Below are 21,108 nucleotides of genomic sequence, written 5' to 3'. Positions count from 1 at the left end.
CAATGTGGTAGTATCTGATCATCAGTATGGATTACCAAATGGTATAGCAAATGGATGCTCAGTAGCCCTATATATGTGTAACTTTCTCTTTTCATAAAGAAATAAAAAGTTTACTTTTTGTACATTCATAGCACTACATAAGTATGCTAACTAGGGTGCCCATGTGTCCCAGATTGCCTGGGACTGTCCCATAATTGGCATCTCTGTCCCTGGTCCCGGGCACCTTCATTCCGGGATAATACAGTGTCCTGGAATGAAATTGAGGTCACGACCACCACCCACTAACTAGTAATTCAATTTCTCTACACTTCCGGAACTGGTTGCTAGGACTGGCCCGCTAAGGCTTCTAGCAACCAGCGACATCATAGGCTCGCATGCTTAGTGCACATGCTTAGTGCTGCACTGCTGTCTCCACCCACATCGGCACCTCCTCCTTCCCCAGCACCAAGCAGCAAGGACTGGCATTAAATTTACTCTCCAGGCAGTGTCACATCTCCACCCACCTCCTTCCTCTGCGCCCTCCACCCGGCGGCATCCAGAGGGAGTGACAGCAGCAGAGACTGGTCATCTGGTGTCTGTTCTGTGTGCTGCTGCTGGATCAGATCGATAGCTGCCCGACTTCTCCTGCATCTAGTGGCAGGCTATGGGTGGCAAGTGGCACACGGCATATGGTGGCAGGCTACAGGTGGAAAGTGGAACACTGCATCTGGTGGCTGGCAACAGTGGCAAGTGACGCGCTGCATCTGGTTGCAGGTGATGGTGGCATGCTGCATCTGGTGCCAAGTGACAAGCTCAGGGTTCCCACTGATTCTGCATTATGGTGAGTTGAACTTTTTCATGATATATTACAATCTAGTAATATAAATAATGTGATTTGACCATCCTGACACCATATCTAGCATGGTGTCAGGATGACAGCCATTCGCTCGACAAATCATTCCACTGCCGAATTCCCCCGTCAACCCTGAGACAACATTACCCCCCCCCCCCTCATCTTTTTTTGAGAAAGGGGGTGTCTCTGAAGGGCAGTTTTGAAATGTGGTCATCCTAATGCTAACAGTGGATGGTGATCATTAGGTGACACCACCAGAATTCACAAAATGTATTGTCAGTACACAATCACAAATCCTACAATGATATTTAGGTATCAACATTTTTTTTTTTTTATATAGGAATTCAAAAAAGGCACATTTTTCAGGGAACTGCTTAGGCATAATTAACATTCCTAAAAGCTCCATAACAGCAATTTCGACTATTTGAGTATAGATCCACTTTTAATAAGCTGTTAGGCTAAGTACACCAAAAACAGCCATTAGCCATGCAACCTCCTTCAGATAAATGGTCATAATTTGACGCACAGAGCTCAGAACCCTTTAGACAAGGCTTTTAAATACAGCGTACAATTAAACTGTCTGTGTTGTTCAAAACATCAGTATGTTCTAAAAAAATTAAAGCAAATACCTGACATACTACAATCAGCCATCCTCCAATTTTTCCATTTTTATGAATCAGATATCAGAAACATGGCCTTTATTGTATAGAGCAGCTTCATACTAGATAGTTTCAAATACCAATTAAATATCAATTTGAAAAGATCAATAAAAGCATCTTCTAGGAACTAAGACCCATAAATTATTGTATGCATAAACAACATGTCTAGATTAGAAGGGTTAGAATGGGCTTCCTCTTGGGATCTTATGGTAATAATTAACTCTTTCACTAAAAAGAAGTTCATCCTGGGCAATGGCAATCATTTGAAAGCCCTTTAAATAATACCTTTGTATTTATGTAATACAACCAGAAAATGTTTAAGAGTATATAAAACCAAAAAACAAAATGTAATATATTGCATCTTACTAGTTCTTAAATGTGGTGGCTGAATTAGTTTTCTTCTTTCATTGTTTCCCTCCTCATTTTAACCCGGTAAACCTATGAATAGAACACTTCCTGTCCCTGCGTGTTAACGCTCACCTCCTCACTGTATCTATGGACAGAGCCATAGGTGCCTCCCAGGCTGGACTACATAATTCAGAAAAATCCAGCACTCAGATAAATCCAGATGAAAAAGTTTTACTGTAGGCCCATTCCAGAAAGTACACCAATGTTTCAGGGGTGAGCAGGCCCCCTTTATCAAGGTGGTAGACAGATTAATCTGTGCAGTAGGGTTTGATGTTTCTTTACTACAAATGTGCATGCCTTTGTTCCTCATTACAAATGACAGTGGTCTTCAAACCTGGGGGCCAGATGTGGCCATTTGCTTGTTCTTTTCTGGCCCCTGGGGCACTATTTCATCCACTGATACCAACAATGAGGCAAAAATCCCACACTGATAGCACTGAGGGGACACAATTCCCTCCAATGACACCAAGGTGGGGGTACGATATTTCCCAATGCCACCAATGATGGGACACAATCCCCCCCCCCCCATTGACACCAATGATGGGACACAATTCCGCCCCAATGACACCAATGATGAGGCACTATTTCTCCCAATGACCCCAACAATGGGGCCAAATGACACCAAATGGGACTCAATTCCTCCAACTAACACCAAAGGTGGGGCTTTGTTTTTTCCTCACTGATACTGGGACCATTTCTACTCCCAATGGCCACAGTCCGGCCCCCCTAAAGTCTGAAGGACAGTAAACTGGCCCTTTGTTTAGAATGTTTGGAGACCACTTACATAGGGGAAAGGGGGATTAGTGTCTTACAGCACAAAAGATCAAACTGATCTTTACTTTCTGTACAGGATATATGAAGTTACAGGAGCACTACATTCCTGGTAAAATCAACAGGTATTTTCTGTCCTTGTCTAAAAAATGTAATCTAATGCAACCACCACATCTAAGGAATTGTAAGCTAAAATAAGTTGTTTTTTGGATTTTGTAGGCTAGTTATTCTCTAAAGCAGGGGTCTCCAAAATTTCTTTCCAAACAGTGGGCCAGTTTGCTGTCCTCCAGACTTTGAGGGGCCCAGGCTATGGCCAGTGTGAGTAGAAAATGCAGTGGAGTCAGTGGGAGTAAATGCCCCATATTTGGTATAAGTGGGAGGAATAGTGCCCCATTGTTGGTATCAGGCAAAGGAATTGTGCCCCATTATTGATTTCAGTGGGAGGAATAGTGCCCCATTGTTGGTGTCAGTTGGAGGACTAGTACCTTGTATCAGTAGGAGGAAGCGTTCCCCAAGGGCTGGTTCTTTCATATCTCATTGTTCTTAATACTGCAAAGCTATTTAACCCCATGGGTTAACCCCAATTAAAAACATGCCTACTCTGCCAGATGATTGACTGTTCTATATGAATCTTTGCAGAGGCATATTGCTGAAAGTCAAATTAGCATAGGTTTCTTAACAATGCACAATAGAAGTGAAAAGAACATCCATTTGTACTGTTCTCATTGCTTTCAGAGTGTTGACAGACACATCAGTTGATGTCCCTGAATTATAAAGCATCAGGATAAATAATAAAAGGCATAAATGTGTTCATGTCACTTCTCGTAAAACTCACATGTATCTAGAAAAGTGTAAAACCATTTTTTTATACTGTGCCATTCACCAATAAACTCGTTTTTCTTTAAAACAAAAAAGAAAAGTGTAAAACCAATAACATGACAGTAGGCTTGTATTACATGGGCATTTAAAGATACAGCAATACACATCTTAGATAAACAAGTAGACAGACCATGGAGCCCAGTGGTGGTCAACTTACTATACAGGGGACCTCAAGTGCAGCTCCTGAAATCACCAAAGGACCACACATAACATGGAGTGAATGTAATGCTACAGAAATCTGTCAGCCACTGCAGACATGCACCACGAGATGGTCAATTATTATGGGCATGCTAAGGGAGATAGTCCAGGACTGCAAAACATGCTATAGGAGTTGAGTCATAGCCCTTGTACACACAGTCGGACATTCCGACAACAAAATCCGTCAGATTTCGTCTGACGGATTTTGTCCAAAAATGGTGTTGCATATACACAGTCAGACAAAGTTGTCGGAAAATCCGTTCGTTAGTAACGTGATGACGTAATTTTGTTACGACGGGACTACATTCAGGCTAGTAGCCAATAGCTTTGGTCTAGGAATTTGATATGAGCATGCGTGGCACTTTGTCCGATCGGAATTCTCTACAAACGATCGGACAAGGTCCGATCAGATCATGTTGTTGGAAAATTTTATAGCCCAGCTCTAAAACTTTGTCGGTCGGATATTCTGACGGAAACAGTCCGATGGAGCCCACACACGGTCGGATTATCCTGCAACACGGTCCGATCAGACATTTTCCGTCAGAATGTCCATCCATGTGTACAAGGGCTTAAACTGGAGACACATTATTTGAGGCTATTAGAGACTACAACTATTACAGCCTCATAAAAAAACTCAGTGCTTGCACATTTGTGCTCCCTACAACACTGTTAACCCCTTGCTAAAATCTCCCACCATTAAGGGGTTCTGATTGAAGGGACGCAGAAGTGGGGTTCCTGATCATGTGCCCACTGTGACTAATTGGAAGCCTTTCCTACCAGCTCCCAGTCATGAATAATATCTAGCAGCTGTCAGCGACAGCTTGGTTAATATGCTGGCACAGTCGTGCACCATGGAGGCACGTGGGTGTTACGGCCCAGCCATGGTCTTTACATTGGTATCTGGCAGCATTATTTGAATTCCCCATATTTATTTGGCAGCAGCAAATTACAAAAAAAAATCAACTTCCCTTCCACAGTCATAAACAATGCAAGGCCTGATAACCTTCCAAAGTATGTTTTGGAGGGAAATCAATGTGACGATAACTTATAAACTCTAGAGCTTGGAAGACTGCTAACCAGTTTGCCACCACTTTTACTGGCACTATGAGTACATATGTACATTTGTCAGGTTTGGCAAAGTCTATTTATTTCCACAAATGTTATCTGGTTTGCAAAACAGTAGATGAAATATCTGCCTTTTACTCTCAGTTCAGTAGACTATATGAAAAATTCTCAACTGTATTTATAAGGATTTTCCCACAAATGTTTTGCTTTTGGGGCACAAAAAATCTTTTTTAAGATTTAGATGCCTTAAAAATGTATGATTCCTATAAAATATCCTATGAATAAAGCAGAAAGCCTATGATTCCCTTCAGTTGGTGCTGAGGGTGCTGAGGGGCAAGTCCCATTCAACTACTGAAGCCCAAGAACAGCTGACCCCTTTGCTCCTACATTTACAGCAGTTCCACTTGATAATGGAATTATTAAATAAAATAGCACAAAGAACAAAGCACTAAGTGCAAAGTATTGTGCCTATAGAAGTCAGTTAAAATTGAACTTGTAGTGGTCTAGGTTCAGCAAGGTTAATCCTGATTGGTATAGGTTACTGCACTTTGCGATTGACATTCGGCTCACTACACTGTTCCTAAATAAAGCGTTAAATGTGCGAAAAGCTTAAAAAAAAATTCTCTGTTGGAAAACATTGGGTGAATGTAAAGTTTAATATTTGCGAAAATTAATATTACTTGGTACCAACTACCAATGGATGCACTTGGAAAATATTTTCCATTCACTCCACATCGCGTGTCCATGTAACTTCTTTTATTACCATCTATTTAATTTCTCCCTGAATTCCTTCCTGTGCACTCGCTCTCTCGCACTCCTCTATGAATTGGAAGAGAATATTAGAGGTGTGGGGAGAAGGAGATTTGAAGATGATAGGAAGTGAAGTAAGACAGCTGCTGGGAGCTCTCAGATGACACATAGGGGACTTGTTCCATTGTTCCTCTTGAGTGTGGCACTGGCAGGAACAAGCGGCGTTGCTGAATCCCATTGCCTGGCTGTCACTTTGTTTCAGTTTTCCCCGTACGCTATGTCTTCATCATGTGTTACAGGTTAGTCATTTCTCTATCGCCCTCCCCAAACCTGAGCAGTGAGAGTCTATCTCAGTATTACTCATCACCCTCTGTATTCTCTTCTCTTTGGTCATCAGTTACAGATTTGCATAGCAGTAGTGACAGAGATGGCTACATCAAGTATCCCTCTAAACTTTTATCTCTGACTGTAAAGGAAATAACAGACTTAGCTCTATTTATATGTTACTTTTTCCAATATTATCTTTAGTTGGTCATACACAGGAGATCTGATTCTCATTCTGAAACCATCAAACCCTCCAATTTTGACATCCTTCTAGACCTTACAGGTTCACACAATGGTCATTGCATGTTAGGTGATACCCTTTGGCTGCCTGCTGTGAATGAGTTCTTGCCATCATCACTGTACCATAGAGAACCAACCAAGACAGAATATACTTGATAGCTGCAATGGTATAGTGATGTTGGCAATTGGCCAAAACACATAATGCCTTATATTATAGGTAAGAGCTCTAAGAATAAATGACCACTATAAATAGATTTTTTAATTACATCAATTTGTATATACTGTATATTTATGTATATATAGGAATGACAGCACATAAATATTTGCACTGTTCATTGGAGATTTGTTGACCTTTGCCATCAATCTCATATTGTTTCAGTTTTGCATTTTATCAAGAGTCATCCATCTATCATTAACACACACACATACAAAATGTATATATAAACATAAAGGGGGGTATTACCAAAACTGAAGCATGCAAAATATGGTGCAGCTCTGTATAGAAACCAATCAGCTCCCAGTTTTTTTGTCAACGCTAAAGGCCCAAACACACAATAAGAAAATTGGAAGTAAAATTTTGCAAGACGAATGATGGGCAGATTATCTGGTCATTAATATAGTGCAGAGATATGCAATTAGCGGACCTCCAGCTGTTGCAGAAGTACAAGTCCCATGGGGCATAGCAAGACTCTGAGAGCCACAAGCATAACACCCAGAGGCAGAGGCATGATGGGACTTGTAGTTTTGCAACAGCTGGAGGTCCGCTAATTGCCTATCCCTGGTATAGTGCTTCCGACAGCCGATTCCAACTTTTCGGATGACAAAACCTGAAGGTGCAGGCTATAACATTTTTATTGTACGTGAACACAACGTCCAATTTTCGTTTAATTAGTACAGTTTTTATCTGGAAAATATCGTAAGAGCAAGAATATGCATGCTTGGAAACGAAAAAATACTTTACAAAACAATTCAACATGTTACATCACTTTTGTATTCTGTCGTATGAGAATTTTCAAAAGTTGAGTAACCTCTTCACTTTCGATATGAGACTAGCATGCAACAAAAAAACGGATGATTACTTGTCCAATAATCTCATTGTGTGTACCAGGTTTTAATTGAACAAGCTGAAGTTAGAATCCTGGGCAGCTGTGCATGGTAGCCAATCAAAGTGTGTGTATATATATATATATATATATATATATATATATATATATATATATATATATATATATATATATATATATATATATATATATATTCGATCACTCTTTGCTGACTACAGCTATAATAATTTGTTTTGGTTTCCTAGTCCATTTTATGGATCTATGTTTTGTTAGTTGTGTTATTTTCTTCAATAAACTATTTGAACAAGGAAATTGGCTGAAGGTCAGTCCACCCAAGCAGTGATATAATAATTATAAGTTTCAGCCCTTGGCTTCTTGGATACTCCAACAGTGAGTTCTCGGTGACATTGCTTCTGAATCCCCTTCTGACCACCTTGGAGCTTTGGGCATTCTCGCCCACTTTTGAGTGTTCTAACTTCTTTCGTATTTTCTCTATAATTTCCAATAAGTAAAATAAACAAAAGGAAGAGTGTAAGCCACTAAAATAGCTACAGTACCACCAGGGCAATTTTCTGCACTTGATGTTTAATGGGGTAGGCCATGGTAGTACAGATAATGCAAATTGGACAGCTTCTCTGTGCCTATTGCTGTCCTTATCAATGTAAGCCAAAGGAATGGAAAGGACAAAATTGCTGCCTTGCCAGGGGTCCACTTCTGCCTTAAAGCGGTTGTAAACCCTTATGCCGCATACACACGACCGGACTTTTCAACGGACTTGGTCCGGCGGACTGGAATCTGTTGGACAATTCAATTGTGTGTGGGCTCCAGAGGACTTTTTCGTCCCAAAAGTCCGGCACACCTAGAAATAAAACTTGCTTCAAATCTTTCCGATGGACTCGAGTCTGGTCGAAAAATCCAGTCGTCTGTGTGCTAGTCCGACGGACTAAAACCGAAGCTAGGGGAGCTATTGGCTACTGGCTATGAACTTCCTTATTCTACGTCATAACGTTCGAATCCATTGGACTTTTGGAGTTATCGTGTGTTGCCAAGTCCATTCGTTTGAAAGTCCGGGTGGACTTCAGCTGCAAAGTCCGTCGGATTGTCCGTTGAAAAGTCCGTTGAAAAGTCCGTTGAAAAGTCCGGTCGTGTATACGCGGCATTACATATACCCAGTGAAGGGACTATTCTCAGGTGATATACAGAGATGAAACAAATCCTCCTACATCTGCAGTCTTCTCTTCAAAATGCTGAATTTATAAGCTTGTCTGAGAGGTTCTGAGAAAAGGAGATGGAAAGCTGAAGTTATACTCTGCAGAGCTCAGTGAGGAGAGCTCTGAGAGCTGATTGGAGGGAAGGGACACCCACCCTTCACACAGCTTACAGGAACAGAGCTGAGGCTGTCAATCAGCTGGAGGTCCCTCCTCTGTCACCATTTTTTTCTTGGAGTCAGGGAAAAATTGCCAGAAGAGATTCATGATAAGAGTAGAGGAGCATAGCAGCAGACATATATGACACTCACTATAGAGCAGGGATATGCAATTAGCGGACCTCCAGCTGTTGCAGAACTACAAGTCCCATGAGGCATAGCAAGACTCTGACAGCCACAAGCATGACACCCAGAGGCAGAGCATGATGGGACTTGTGGTTTTGCAACAGCTGGAGGTCCGCTAATTGCATATCCCTGCTATAGAGGGATATGCTTTGTTCATATTTCATGTCTGAGGTTCACAACCACTTTAATCCAACCCTGGTGCAGACCCAGTAACACAGTGAAGTGATCTCACCTACTGAGTGTAGGAAATAAATAAGATTTGTCAGGTGGCTTCACTACCCAGCATCTACAAAATACTAATAATTACCAGTTGAGGGTGGACTGACCCTTTAAAATGAGTTATACGGCTGTTTTGGATTTGTGAAGTAATGGCTATAAAGTGAATACAGAGAAAGTTTGAATGTCATGCTGTGCGGTTCTCCTTCATCACGTTTTTAGAAACCGCTCCCAAGCTAAAAACTAGACGCCTCACTTCCCAAAAGGGTAAGTAGAGTTCTGCGGATATTTTAAACAACATTTTGCAAATTATAGTCTTTTAAAGTCCCAATGAATCCATTTTACATTCAGCTGCTTTCAATAAATTCAATGCGCATTTCCATTTTATGAGCTTGCTCATTAAGAAGCTGTGCTGAATTCCTTTTCCGCGGAGGGTGACCAGATCTATAGAGATCAATAGAATGTTGGAGCCGCTATTTAACCAGCTTTGTCCAGAGATACTTTTTAGCTGTTCTGAAATGACCATTACATCTGCCAGGGCCCTCCCCCCGCCTCACCCCGACCTAAATGGGGTCGAAGTAATTATACATGGAGAGGGACAATTATGGAACCTAGCAATTTCTGTATATTACATCGTTTTTTTTGTCCAGGTGCATAGACTTTTTTCTCTAAAGTGCTTATTATTTGCAAGGTACCATAGCATCCTTTTTACTATTCTACAAGTTAAATAATTAGAACTATCGGTACTTATTAGCAGATATTCAACTTGTACAAGTTTCATCGCTTTCCCGCTATATATTTGATGCACCATAAAGCCATGTACATACAGGCGTCAGCATATTTTACTAAGTAAGGGCTTGTTCCCCCAGAGCCCATGTTAAATTACATATCATGATTCATGTTATAATGCTACGCACATTAACTCAGTGTATATGTGCTACTGAGAAAGGGCGTTGGATGACGTCTCATTGCACTTGTGGAATTACATTTTGCTATATATATACTTTTTTAAATGGGCCATGTACAGGAAATTTGTAAGTTCTGTATATAATTGTATTCTATTTTGTATGTATTGCACACTTCCCTCACTGTGCACACGGCACTAATAATATTTTCGTTACATGTTTGTATTCTTTCGAGTCCTGATTAGAATTAGTCTGCCTATGTTACGTCCCTTGTTACCATAAACGTACAATTGTAATATTAATGTGATCCCTACGTAATCATGTGTATAAAAACCTTCAATTGCGTCATAATAAAGCAGAACAGTTATTTCGAAAGATGCTGAGTGTATCTTTTGTGTCTGTTCCCTACTGCAGTAGTTATTTTGGAACCACTAATCAATATGAGGATAGGAGTTGCCTATCTATAAAATGGTCAGATGAGGCCACCAGGAGGTTTATGCGCTAATGTGCTAGTATGCACAGCATTATACCAAATTATGGCAGATTTATCTGTTGAGCGAAGACTTTCAGTGCTGCAATGTCAGTGTTCCAGCTGGCCCCAGACGCTTCTATCTTCTCCCAGTCTTGCTTCTGGGTTCACTCTATTTGGCCACTTGAATGGCTGGGTCGCAATGACATCACTTCTGTGCATGCCCATGGAAGTCACTTCATCGTGATTTGGTGCTATGTCGCAAAGGTACACTGAGCTGTGCATGCACGGCTCAGTGTACATTATTGCTGTTATAAAAACCCAAAAAGGCGCACCTTACATAAACCTAAGCATGGCAACTCTCTACAATGAATAGTAGAGCACTACCATCAGGGTTATTTTGCCTTCCTCTTGATCAACTGTGGGTATAGGATTGTGTGTATGGGATTGCATGTTTTTTTTTTGGGTTGAACTAGCTGGACTTGTGTCTTTTTCAACCTGACTAACTATGTAACTATGTAATCATACACCATTGTGCACTGCATCTGCAAAAGTGATGTCAACTATTCCTATCATACACGTTCCTGAAATGGCTTGAAGCAAGTGAGTGCTGCAGTAACAACCAGCTGGGAAGTGACGTCAACACAATTCAAAGCATATATCACCAACACACCACGAATCTTCAGCATGCATGTAAGTATTACATGTTCTTATATAGAGTTGTCTATTTGTTCAGCACTTTACACGCATATAGTACATTTACCTCAGTCCCTGTCCTCAAAGAGCTTACAATCTAAGGTTCCCAACTCATAGTCATACATACACATAGTAGGGCCAATTTAGACAGGAACCAATTAACCTACCAGCATGTCTTCTTTGGAGTGTGTGTGATGTGATCACTTACATGCATTTTTTGGTTATTATTCTGAAGATCCAAGGTGTGCTGAATATATTTATATATATATATATATATATATATATATATATATATATATATATATATATATATATATATATATATATATACACACACACTATATTGTCAAAAGTATTGGGAAGCCTGATTTTTTACACGCACATGAACTTTAATGGCATCCCAGTCTTAGTCTGTAGGGTTCAATATTGAGTTGGTCCACCCTTTGCAGCTATAACAGCTTCAACTCTTCTGGGAAGGCTGTCCACAAGGTTTAGGAGTGTGTCTATGGGAATGTTTGACCATTCTTCCAGAAGGGCATTTGTGAGGTCAGGCACTGATGTTGGACGAGAAGACCTGGCTCACAGTCTCTGCTCTAAAGGCATTCTATCAGTTTGAGGTGCAGGCCAGTCAAATTCCTCCACCCCAAACTTACTTATCCATGTCTTTATGGACCTTGCTTTGTGCACTGGTGTGCAGTCATGTTGGAACAGGAAGGGGCCATCCCCAAACTGTTCCCACAAAGTTGGGAGCTTGAAATTGTCCAAAATGTCTTGGTATGCTGACGCCTTAAGTATTCCCTTCACTGGAACTAAGGGGCTAAGCCCAACCCCTGAAAAACAACCCCACACCATAAATCCCCCCTCCGCTAAACTACTTTTGGCAAATTACAAAAAATGGTGTAGGTACATTTTTGGGTCCTTTGTGGTTGATTGACAACTCATTAAAATGAATGGGCTGCCTTAATGCAACACGTTGACATGCAACATAACACACAAACATTAACACACCTCATCACACTGCACAAGTTCGCTCTGGAGTTCCTAATATTTTTAACAGCCGGCAACACTTTCCTATATTAGGAAAATTTTGTCTGAAATCTGGTTGGTTGTTAGGAACTAAACCTACACTTCCCTGGGTTTTTCCAGATCGGGATGAGGCTCGGGTGAGTATGGAGAGCTGGCGGCTGGCGGGGGAGCGCTGCATATAGAACGTTTTTTACCTTGATGCAGAGAATGCATTAAGGTAAAAAAAATGTGCGTTTAGAACCACTTTAATAATTCACTGTTTGTTGATTTTGTTTTAGATGGACTATTCCTTTAATAAAATCCCTTCCTTTCCAAGATTCCCGCACTGCTGTGTAAGATCCAAAATTCAAGCTGCCTGTTAATTCCAGTATGGATTCCAAATCCTCAGACCAGCGACAGGCTGTTTCCGATTTTTATTCCACACAGATGTTTGTAGCAGAGTCTGCTGTCCTTGTAGAGCTTATTAACACAGCATTCGTTTTGGAACTGTTCACATAGCATCAACAAATACATTTACATCCCATTAACAGACAGTATGTAGCTGTTTATTTCTGTACACTGGAAGCCGGAGAAGATTTCATCAAAGATTAGAACGCAGAACGGCTGTTGGGAAATGTTTAGACGTTTATTGTACTCAGCCAAATTTAGAGACCTTGCTGACGAGGCGCGCGTGAATGATTATGTCCTGTCACATGGATGCCACCTCTTTCTGTCACCAATTGTGTCATATTAAAGCCAATTATGGCACAGATATTTTTTGTGAGACATTATTTTAAAGGCATAGAAATCTACTTTTTGAAAAAAAACGAATAAATGTATCCATATCGCAAAAACAAAAAGAAATGTGCATTTATTAAAGTTGAACATTCACATTATATATATATATATATATATATATATATATATATATAAAACTGAATTCCAGGAATTTAGCTCCTTTGAAAAAGGTAAAGGCACACTATGAATTAAGTCCAAGGAGGTGCTTGACATCTCTATTATTTACATCTGACAGTTTTTTTTGCTCTCCTGGAAGATGACTATTGTTGAAGTTCTAGGAGCCCAACACTCTTGCTTCAGGGCTAAGCATCTTCAACATCAGAGTTGGTGCAGCAGCTATGCCTGCCCCTCCCTTCCTCCTGCCCAATCACAGAAGCCTTTGTATTTTTTAAACAATTTTTTTTTATTAAAGTGGTATTCCACACACACAAAAAAAATGCTTAAAATGCCTAAAAAAATAAATAAAAATAAAAACATTTTGAATATTTTTTTTAACTCACCTCCAAATGCCTGTTGCTAGGGGGTCCCTCGTAGTCTGCCTCCTTCAGTGCCTGGGCTCCTGACGTCACTTCCCCTCAGTGCAGGAAGGGCTCAGCTCCGCCCCTTCCCTCCTGTCAGTCATCTGGGACACATGACAGGTCCCAGATGACTGCGCGGCCAATCACGGCACGCGGGGCCGCTCGCTGTGGCTTCACAGCCGGGTGTCCACAGTTGCAATGCCGGCGCCGCCAAGAGGAGGGGGGACAAGTGGGGCTTCGTTCCCCCGCATCACTGGACCCTCGGACAGGTAAGTGTTCGATTATTAAAAGTCAGCAGCTGCAGTATTTGCTGACTTTTAATATTTTTTTTTTTAAGGGAAACTCTTCTTTAAGTTTTAAAAGTAAAGAGAACAATGGCAATATTGTGAACAGAGTGGCGAAAGCAGCCGCTTCAATTGTCAGTAACAGTATAAGAAAAACAAGTAGTATAATAGAGCAGAGTCGATAGAGGCTACCACGATCAGGCCCTTGTTGGAATAAAAAGTTGTTTGGAGTTTGAGTTAGGGTCTGGGGGGGGCAAGTGAATCAGTAGTTGAGAAAGTAAGGGGGAGAAAGGAGGTTCAGCAGAGAGGCGGGTGAGAGTTATGCAACCAACACTAAGTGGTGAGGATCTAGCAGATGACTCTCTCCGGGGTGAGGGAGAAAAAGAAGCATTTATATTATGTGAGCCCATTCAGAAAATACAAAGGCTTCTCTGAATGGGCAGCAGGGGGGAGGGGTGGGCATAGCTGCTGTGTGTGCCTCTCTCTCCTCTCTTGCAGCCCCAAGTGTCAGTATATGCTCCAGCAGGGCCATAAACCTGGCATATATAAATAATAGAAAAAAAGCCCAGGAGATGTCATGCAGCTCCTTGGACTTAATTCATTGGGAGTTGATTTACTAAAGGCAAATAGACTCTCCAAGTGCAGAAGCTTCAAAGCTTAATAAATGAGGTAAAGCTTCACTTTGCAAAGAATAACCAATCACATGCAAGGAAAATAATAAAAACAGCATTTTTTCTTGCACATGATTGGATGAGGAAAGTCAACAGAGCTTCTGCTCATTTACTAAGCTCTGGAGCAACTGCACTTGGAGAGTGCAGCTGTACTTTGCAAAGTGCACAGTCTATTTGCCTTAAGTAAATCAACCTCATAGTATGCCTGCACTTATTACTAAGTGGCTGAATTTCTGAAATGCAGCTTTAATATTTACAAAGAATCTAAGCTCACTTTGTATGCGCCAAATTCTATTACAGACGTGGCTATTATCTAATAAAAGTAGGAGTGGCATCACTGAACTGGTGCATAGCCTGTGCAGAGGGCAGAGCTTTGGAAGGGATCCAGAAGGCCCCACCCACTACAGAAAACAACAACAGGAAGGGGCGGAGAGGAGTCAACAGGAAGGGGCAGAGACAAGTCACATCAACCCGCACAAGGAGAGAGAGCATCAGTGACGGGTCTTTATTACAGGTGTTGAGAATGAGAACTAAACACACAGCGCTGCTACCTCCTCTCCCTAATCAAGTATAGTATATGCACTGGTGCTCAGGCTGTCAGCCACTGTGAGTCCGGTAGAAACTGAATCTTGATAGAATGTAGGCACTGCAGTAAAATCCACAGCAAAGTAACCTTTATTTAAGAAGAACAAAGCAGAAAATTCACACAAAGGACCAACGTGTTTATAGGCTAATCTCCATGATTAACAGTCGAAACACATTCGCCTAACAGTCTAAACGCGTTGGCCCTTTGTGTGGATTTTATACTTTGTTCTTCTTTAAAAAAAAAAAGGAAATTGCTTGTGGATTTTACCAAAGTATCGTCATTTTTTCAAGATTCAAACTTTATTATAGGAAGCTCCTGCACAGGGACAAAATTTCACACTGGATTACTGCACCAATCTAGACGAAATACACAAAGTACACCAAGAATCAAGTACAAATTCACATGCCTCTTGTATTTAGACAATAATTACTTATTATTATTAATATTATTATTATTATACAGGATCTATATAGTGACAACAGTTTGTGGCACGCTTTACAACATGAGGGCAGACAGTATAGTTACAATACAATTCAATAGAGGAGGGATCAGAGGGCCCTGCTCATTAGAGCTTACAATCTAGAACGGAGGGTCAAGTAATACAAAAGGTAATAACTGTAGGGGATGAGCTGATGGAGAAAATGAAAATACAGTTGTTAGGTGTGGGTAGGATAGGTTTCTCTGAAGAGAAGGGTTTTCAGGGATCATCTAAAAGCTAATAGAGTAGGAGATAATCGGACAGGTTGGGGGTAAGGAGTTCCATAGGATTGGAGAGGCTCTGAAAAAGTCCTGGAGGCAAGCAAAGGAGGAGGTATGTGCATTATATTGCTTTTCTAACATAATATAACTATTTTAAGTGGACCTAGTATCAAACATATGTTTGCATGTTTTGTGCATGAATGTAAGAGGGCGAGTGTAGAGCTGCATTAGAGGGGGGGGGTTGAACGGGAGGCAGTGGTTCTCCTAGCCTCTGCCCCATCATTCTTTTAGCAGGGGGAAAGGCAGGGAGAGGGGTTGGGCTGGAGCAGCTAAAATCTACTTTTCCTATTAACAATCTGGTGATTGGTTGCTTGGACTGCCTAGCAACCAATCACTAGCTTGTTAATAGGAAAAGTTAACTTTGGCCCGCTCTCCTGTCCAGTGCTGTAATCTGCTGTAAGTCTCTCTGTATCCTAAATCAGTGAAAGTGTCATTCATTGGCTTTCATTTGTTTAATGCTATATTTAATATAGCATTAAAATATTTACTTATCAAGGCAGTAATGATGTGTACAGTGCCTACAGTAGCCAATCTCCTCATTTTATTTAGATCAATTAAATATGCTTTATGTTAAATTGTTAATGTTGTTGCTGGTAATATTTCTTTTTGTAACTTAATTTTGCATAAAACATTTAACAGTGTCATTTTATGAGATAATTTACGAGGGCATGTTTAGTGGCAGAATTAGAGGCGGGCGGGGTAGGATAGGGATTGGGTGGGGCAACTGGTGGCGATTAACTCTTAAGGCCTGGCTAGTAGCTCAGGACTTGACATTTTGAGCCCTGGACAGGTGTGGTTTTGCATCTTTGTTCTCTTTTCTGACTCGCTTCCTTCTCTTTTTCTAACTTGTTCCTTTAATTTCGTTGCTCAGGTGCAAGATAGGCCCTCGGACCCGCTGCCTCGACTTTTGGGGTTTCCGTCTATGTATGTAACGATATCCCTCAAAGGATATGTTTGCTGCTACACTTGATTTTTCTAAGTATATATTATTATTTTTCTTTTTTTGGGGTAAGAGAAACAAGTCCAGTTGAAGACACAATGGTCACTATGTTTGTTATAATTCCATTATTATGCCCATGTCTTGCCTAGGTGGTTGGATGGGTGGGTGCTGTCCTGCTTGACCCCTCTGCCGAAGGTACTACGTTGGCCTTATGTAAGACCCCTTTCACACCGAGCTGCCCCGGGTGTCAGTGGTAAAGTGGCGCTATTTTTAGCATCGCTTTAGCGGTGCTATTCAGCCACTAGTGGGGCGGTTTTAACCCCCCGCTAGCGTCCGTTAAATCCGCCCGCAAACGCTACCGGAGCGGCGTTTTGCTGATGGTATCGCATCGCTGCCCCATCGATTTCAATGGGGAGCAGTGGTGGAGGAGCGGTGAGTTTACCGCTCCTTCACTGCTCCAAGGAAGCTGCTGGCAGAACTTTTTCTGACGTCCTGCCAGCGCACTGCTCTAGTACACTAGAATGCATGGAGCAGCTGTTTTAGGGCATTTTGCAGGCACTATTTTTAACGCTATAGCGCCTGCAAAACACTCCAGTGTGAAAGGGGACCACTGGTTTTTTGGCCTATTAGTGGACTATAAACAAATATGTTTCTCAATATTAGTCTGTTGACAGCCCGTTCACACCTGAACGTTTTGTAGCCCTACGCCTGAAGCTACAAAACGCTGGAGGGGAAAAAATCCATTATTCTCAATGGAGATGGTTCACATCTCCACTCCATGTCGCCTGAAGCCCTACGCCTGAAGCTCAAACAAGTTCCGGACCCTTTTTTGTCGCGCGAATTGGGCTGATTTGGGCGTTTTCATTCCCATAGAAACTAATGGAAACGCTCGATTCGAGCGTTTAGCGCGACAACGAGCGTTTCTACGGGCGTTTTGACGCTGTATCTGCTCAAGAAAAAATAAGCAGATGAAAAATATTTTTCCTATTGGCTGAAAAAAAACGCCGAAGTTAAAAAACGCTCGTTGTCGCACGTTGTAGTGTGACAAAACGCTCGTTGTCGCGCGTTGTAGTGTGACAAAACGCTCGTTGTCGCGCGACAAAACGCCGGTAAAAACGTTCAAACACGCTACGCTCAGGTGTGAATGCAGCCTTATAGTTGACCACTCTGTCGCAGTTTCTAATCCTCATCGGCGGATCTCCATGCCTTTATGTCTTAATTCCTTACCCTTAAAACATGCCATTGTTGATGACTTCTTGTTTACTGTTTATGTCATTAGAGACATTTTGGACTCTTTTGTATTACATTACAGCATTTACCTGTAATCCTGAAAATTGAATAAAAAGATTGAAACAGAAATTTTGAGCCCTGCCTTAGTGAACCACATATCCCACAGTCCACCCCTTCAACACCTTCATCTGTTTTTCTTTCTTGAAGGATGGTGTGTCAGAGCTGGGCTCAGCCCTTCCTTCTCTGAGCTGGCCGCTCAGCCTTCAGCTGATTGGCAGCTCCTATCTCTCCACAATGACTCAACTGTTGATGATATCCTGCTCGTCAGCCGTCCAGCCCAGATGATCTCTGCATTCGCCTTGGTCACATCTCTAGAGACGCTCTCCTGTGTTCCTGTTAAAGACTTGCTTGGCCGACATTCCTTTCCGACATTCCTTCCAGCTCCAGATCCTGCTTGTTGTTCTACTACGCTCATCTCTGGTTCCCTGATGTTTTGGCTTGTCTGACTATCCGTTCAAGTTCCTGAACATTGGCTATGTTTTGGCTACATTTACTCTGTTTACCTTTTTTTATTATTATTAATAAACAAGTGTGATTTAAGTGTACTTCTGTCTCGGTCTGATTTATGGTTTCTGACACAGTGCCATGTTTGTTCAGGTATCATTCAGGGTCAGCATCTACACCCTGCTTTGAGATACTGGTACAGAGATGACACAATCTTGTAAATCCTGGTGCCTGTGCAGCTTTTGGCTGTGTTTACAAATGTCTGATGCAAATCAGCCCTTGCTACAGTCTCTACAAAGCTGTAATCACTGGGGGAAAAGGAGAATGAGGAAAAGCTTCCTACTGTCTGCAGCAGACTGATTTAATTTTGTAAATATACCATATCTGTAGGAATGCATTCATGCTGACTTGTGCATGCAGGTCCACTGTCAGAGCATATACCAGCATGAACACCCCATATACTGGCACCGATCATGCTCATGATTTTTAAAGACACTTGCTAGGTTACATGGAGCTTGCTGTCATAGTCCATAATTGATATGGAAAAAAGAAAATAGGCATTAGATAAACTAGAGTAAGTTTGCTGATAGAGGAACGTTGCTGTCATATGGACGGCTGGTTAGTGTTGTAATAAACATGTCACAATATTCACTGCTTCACCCTCAGTTGGCTAAGCTGTGTTTTACAAACCTGGCAGTGATGATGGCCCAAAAAAAACCCAAAAAAGCAGAAACAGCTGTATGCAATATGTGCCATAACCTCCGGCTGAATGTTTGCTATAAAACAGCAGTTCTAAATATACTTTTTTGCCGCTGGGACATAAACGGATGGTTTCATTAATTTAATGACTACCTATCCTAAATTGAGGAATAAACCCTTTGAGTTTCGGATCTGCTTTGGAAGCGAAGACGGTTACATACATTCTGTTTTAGGAAGACAAATGTATCCTTTTTGTCTAACTCACCATAGAGCAGGGCCAAGGGGGTAGGCAGAAGAGGCTTCAGCTGGAGCAAAGATGGCAAGGCATGAAACCAATGATGATAATGTAGTCCACACGGGGCGGACTGACCATTCGGCCACTCGGGCACTGCCCGAGGGCCCTAGGCCACTAGGTGGCCCTATCAGGATTGCCAGCCTCAGCCCCAGTATGTAAAAATCTGTGTTTTTTTTTTTATATCTGTCTCTAAAATGTCCCTTACTGACATCCTTTTGGTCTAAAAATCCAGAGATTATAGCTGCCCCACCTCTCCAATACCTTCTCAGTCAATAGAAATATGTCTGTGTATACTGTGTGATTGTATACTGTGTGTGTGTGATTGTGTATACTGTGTGGCCCCATAATCTCACATTGCCTGGGGGCCCCATAATCTCCTATTGCTCGGGGGCCCCATGAGTTGTCAGTCCGCCCCTGAGTCCACAGCTTAATGACCTCTTTGTCTTCAGTGAAAGGACCCAATCCTGAAGTCATCTACTGAATCTATTTTAGCTGGCTACCCCTGAATCCCATTTCATAATAAGTTTCATACTGTGCACTGATAAAGGTCAACAAGTCTAAATGAGTTGTAGATAATTCTGGAAAAAGGACTTCAGTTCAGGTTGTATCCAAAAGGGGGATGATCTGATGAAGAAAGTAAAAGTACAGTTGTTAGGTGGGGGCCGGATAGGCTTCTCTGAAGAGAAGGGTTTTCAGGAATTGTCTAAAAGCAAGCAAGAGTAGGAGATAGTCAGACAGATTGGTGTAGGGAGTTCCAGAAGATGGGAGAGTCTCGGGAAAAGTCCTGGAAATGAGCATGGGAGAAGGTGACGAGGGAGCTAGAGAGCAGGAGGTCTTGGGAGGAATAAAGGGAAGCTGGTGGCCAAGTTGTAGATGGCTTTGTAAATTGTTATTAGAATTTTGAATTTAATCCATTGGTTAAGTGGAATCCAGTGAAGGGATTGACAGAGAGGGGTAGCAGACACTGAGCGGTTGGTAAGGTGGATAAGCCTGGCAGCAGTATTCATAAAGGACTGAAGGGGGGATAGCCTATGTAAAGGTAATCCCATGAGGAGGGAGTTGCAGTAGTTGAGGTGAGAGATGACCAGGGAGTGAACTAGAAGTTTTGTGGTGTCATTGGTTAGGAAGGGACATATTTTGGAGACGTTGCGCAGGTTGAGACAGGAAGATTTGGAAAGTGTTTGGATCTGGTATAATACAGTAGGTAAGAATTAGACCAACTGCCATTTTTTTGCTTGAGTGTTTGTGTCTCACGTAAGTACATCACTACGTTCGTATTTGTTGGCCAACATTTGTGTGAACGTGTTTATGCAAGACAAGTTTTGGCCAATGCCCTTCGAACAAAAGTCCACGGTTTTGTTGGCCAACAATCTGATCGTGTGTATGAGGTTAAACTGAACAAGCTGAAGATAGAAGTTGATTGGTTACTGTGCACAGCTGCACCAGATTTCTGTGTTCACCAGTTTTTTGTATGTTGCTTATATCAGCTTAGCAATAAATGCTAAAGGATGTTGAAACATAAAATTCACGGGAAGAAGATTTAATTTTAATGGACTTTATTAGTAAGGAGAAATATGTGCACAGTTTTTTTTTTTTTTTCATAATGTGTTAATGGATTTATTCATTTTAATTTGTCTGCACATTGAAACAAACTGGCTATATATGTTTTCTGGCATTAATTATAATGTATGATTAATAGTGCAGCTTGCAAAAATATTTTTATTGTTTATATCAAGGTTTCATTTTGATATTAATGAAGAGCTGCAGCTGCTGTGAATTTTTAGAGTTGGA

At 41.5% G+C, this 21,108-nt stretch overlaps 1 protein-coding gene across 2 annotated transcripts in view; it reads right to left on the bottom strand.

The window, feature by feature from the left end:
- OLFM2 (olfactomedin 2) overlaps window positions 1-21,108 on the bottom strand; it is a 503,318-nt gene that overhangs the window by 176,343 nt on the left and 305,867 nt on the right. The gene's annotated exons all lie outside the window — the stretch shown is intronic.

The sequence above is a fragment of the Lithobates pipiens genome, unplaced genomic scaffold, assembly GCF_037356315.1.
Source record: "Lithobates pipiens isolate NorthernLeopardFrog02 unplaced genomic scaffold, aLitPip1_a1.2 Scaffold_8, whole genome shotgun sequence".
NCBI classification, from domain to species: domain Eukaryota; kingdom Metazoa; phylum Chordata; class Amphibia; order Anura; family Ranidae; genus Lithobates; species Lithobates pipiens.
The sequence above is the reverse complement of the archived record's forward strand: the minus strand, read 5'-3'. Positions and strand labels throughout refer to the sequence as shown.